The following is a 4,302-nucleotide window of genomic DNA, read 5'->3' on the forward strand; positions in this document are numbered from 1 at the left end:
ATCGTAATAAATCATGTTCATGTTTGAATGAGGATCAGGCAACAGTGGTTGAAACAAATGCATGAAAACACATAAAAAAAAAGAAATATGGCGAGAGTAATGCAAATCAATAATCCATAATAACCAACCGATCAATCAATAACCGATTCCACCCGTTCATCAAAGGCTCTGCATCAGCCAATACATTTTTCTGAGCCTTCACCTCCTCCCAACACTAAACAATACATGCAATTATATAATTACACAATTTCAACAACAAAAAAATCCAGCAGGTTATTTTTTAATCTTCTTCACTCTTAAATACAGAATAAAGTCAATTTTTTCATGTGTACTTCTAGTTTTTGTTAGGGGTGGCGTAGTCGAACATGCCACGTGTTTAGTCTCTGGTGTGTTCTTAAAAAGGGGACCATCCGAGATTACTGTCCTCTGATGATGATGTCAGCGTTGGCACTTAAGAGAGAAAGAGCCTGGCTCAAGAGAGAGTGGGGTTGGCACACAGTATAATACATCATTTACATTTGGTTTACATACAAAAGAAACAAAAACAAAAACAGCATTTTATATTTTATACACCAACTAAAACATTTAACCCTCAGGTTTCCTTAGATTAAAAAATAAATCAAGTGGTCCTAAATACAATAGTGTTCCGGTAATGTTTTTTTTATCTTACAAAAAAGATTTAAAGGAAAGAAGTCAAGCTAAGTTCTCAATATGCACCATGTCCATGTTAATCTGACCAGGTAAAACGCTGGGTCCTAGTTACAGCCTAGGAAAAACTCTGGGCCCTAATGTGCAGACACTTCAGGAGTGCCAACCAATTAACCCACAGGAAGTGGTAAATAATAGATTAGTAGTGTTTCCTATAAAAATGACTGATTGGATCACCAAGTCAGATGATTGTAGTTAGGGATGTTTTCATCCTGCATTGTTGAGGCAGTACAGGAGCCCAAGTGCTTGTCTGTTTGATGTGCGAGTTGTATTCAACACATTGTTTGTGGGCAGGTCAACACGGAATTAAATACTGAATATCATACTTGGATAACATCCTCTAATACTGGCTGCAGTGTGCAGGCTTTAGTTCCAGTACAACACTAACACACTTGGTTCAAGTAGTTGCAGTCTAAATCCAAGACCATGATTAGTTCTCAATCAGTTGACTGGGGTGTTAGTGCTGGTATGGAACAAAAGCCTGCACAGGTGTGCTAGAGCTGTGTGTTGCGCAGCTCTGCTTTAACTTGGAATAGCATTTTAACACCTGGTTTAACACCCTGCCTCTACTGTAGGAGTGTCTAACGACAATGTGCAAAATCTCCTCAACAAGCACAGAACACACCCCTGGATGGTCAAACTTGCAGTATGACAGTAGAAGGAAAGTTCCCCTTAACACTGATCTAAGGTCAGTTTTTCGTTCCCCCTTAATGGTTAAAGGCCCAATGCAGACGTTTTTACCTCAATATCAAATCATTTCTGGGTAGCAATTAAGTAAGTACCTTACTGCGATTGTTTTCACTCAAAATTGTCAAAAAGAAACAAAAACAGCTTCTTAGCAAGAGCAATTTCTCAAGCAAGAATTTGGCTAGGACTGTCTGGAAGTGGTCTGAGTGGGGAGGGGAAAATTGAAAACTTGCTGTTATTGGCAGAGAGGTTTGAAACTTTTTTTAAAATTGGTTTATTAACTAATTTACCGAATGGAGATATCACCAGGCAGGCCAAAACTCCATCCCACCAAAACAGGCAGATATTTCTGGTGGTCTTTTCAAACAGCTCTTACACAAATAGCATTATAATTATTTTCACAGTATTATTCCAACCTCAGTGTGGAAATATATATAAAACAGGAAAATCCAATTTGATGCAGTCAAAGGGCCTTTAAGGTTAGCATTGAGGGAGGGTAAGCTGATCCAGGATCCCACCCCTGATGATAACACATCAAACAGTGAAGTAGGTAACTTGGGGCTTGAGAGATTCCCTCATTTGGAGCTGGAAGCTTGTGTGATCCACTGTTGATCCAGATAAATAAAAACAAAAAAATTAACCTTCTTATGGTAGTGTTGGTCATGTATCCTACCACAGTTGCATTCACACACGGTCTTTGTTGAACACAAATGATCCCCACAAACACGCATGAGTGAATGGCTTAGTTGACCGTGAACCTAAAACCAGGAGTGCACAACCCAGCGCCTCAAAGTCCGCATTCCTGCTGGTTTTAATTTCTCCCTGGCATTTACTTGATCAATGAATGTTACCAATTGGCTGGAGATTGCAAACACCTGATTTCGCATGTAGAAATTCATTTTTGGTTATTAAGCAACAGAAAAAAAACCAGCAGGACTGCAGCCCTTGAGGACAGAACGCAGCCGTGCACCCTTGTCCTCTACAGCCCATCGTTTTCTAGGATTTTTGAATTCACTCATTGAATTTCAACTCACTTCAATAATAGAAAACCGAATTGAGCCCTGTCCTATACTAGTCATCTCCCCCATCTGCCTGCCTGTCTGATGTGTGGCGATAGCCCTTAATGAGAATAATGAAGAAAAAAAGTCGCCCGTAGAAAGAGGTTCAAAAGTAGATCTGCAATGTCACTGGTTCTATCAAAGCAAAGCCTCGGACCTGGAACTAAAACAACTCAAACCAACGACGACGCAAACTGTGATTAAATTACAACGATACGAGCAAGCATAGACCGTACTGGTCTCCAATCACTGGTTATAAAAATCCACCTACGTTCATATGGTACATTTCCTATGTATGCAGTTACAGCGCTGTGCCTATTAGAAACCCCAAGAGGAGAAATACAAGTTTATCATTGAAACGAAACAAAGTGACTTAATGTGAGAAGAAACCCATAGAATTTAACATGGATATAGATAGAATGACAAAGTACATCTGGAAATGTCTTAAGAGAAAAAAAGAAAGCAGAGATTTAGTCCATACTATAGTAGACGTTTGTTTTGTTACAGCAGTTTAGACTCAAGTCTAGCCAGACCGCATTTCAACATGATAGAAACGAAAGCAGTCAAATTATCAACACCTTCAAACCTGGTTCCATAAATTATTAGATAAATAAAAACAAATCTTTATTTAGTTACTCTTTTAATATCATGTCTTTTGTCAACATATTGTGAATAACTAATCTGCTCTAGTGTTAGTAGGGAGAAGCTGCAGAGGAGTGCCGTGGATCTAGAATGTTCTAAAAGGTTCTAGAATAGAAGGCTCCTGATTGTTTAGAACCTCCGTTCTGATACCGTTCCTTTCCTCTCACTGCAGCCCTCTGTGTGTGTAGTCCTCTTATAAATCAACTGATTATCAATAATCAAAGAAATCCAGAATCACAGTATAAATACTAGTAAATTCATAGGAAAACAAAAACAGTACACTATCGAGAAAAAAAAAAAGGATTTTTTTTTGTTTTGCCAAAGATGGTGTACTGTACCACAGAGTGTTTTTGTACAGGAGCGTTTCTGTGTACATGTATTTACAAACAGAAATATACACAAACAATAACTTTTTGTAGACTTCAGAGTGGCTTGTCTGTCCATCTGGGAGAGACAGGATCATACCTCTCCTGCTCCCACCAATCAACAACCACCTCTCATCAACAAACAAAAGTGTCTATACAGTAAAAAAAGGTAAACAACGTAAAGCTTCCTGTGTGTCTGGGATAATGGATGCCACCGTGTCATTCGTGGGGATGAATTGCCCAGAATCTCCAGAGCACATCTGATTGGGTCACTGGGCGACTTAATGCGTGATGTCATTTTTCACAGACTGATGTACCGTACGCTGATGACATCATCCATACATGACTCCCTCCCCCTCAGCAACTGTCCAATCAGACCATAGTAGCGAGTATCGGATGTTCAGTAATCTTAACATAGCGTGTATCAAACAGAACGTGGTACTGTGGATGTCAAACGGAAGGTTTCGGTCTATCAGTCAGTAAACCAGTGAAGGAGGGAAGCGATGTGATCAAACCTAAACATGAACAACCACAGCCGTCTGTAAAGGATAAAATTAGAGTCCGTTTCTGGTTACCATCTTGTTTTTGTGATATTTTGTCTATTTTGCAAATGTTTTAAATACGAGATTTAGTGATTTTGTTTTGTTAACCGCTTCTAAAACTTTCAAACGACTTATTAGCAACGAGTTACTATTATTAAAAACGGTTTGTAAAAAAGCTCAGCGATACACAGATTTCATAGATTTGCTTTTCCCTCTCTCTCTGGTGCTTTCAGTCTTAGTGTATTTTGTCTACATACGTAATTACTTTATAACATATATATTTAATTATATATTTTTTTT

Source organism: Coregonus lavaretus, assembly GCF_964263955.1.
Source record: "Coregonus lavaretus genome assembly, contig: HAP1_SCAFFOLD_854, whole genome shotgun sequence".
NCBI classification, from domain to species: domain Eukaryota; kingdom Metazoa; phylum Chordata; class Actinopteri; order Salmoniformes; family Salmonidae; genus Coregonus; species Coregonus lavaretus.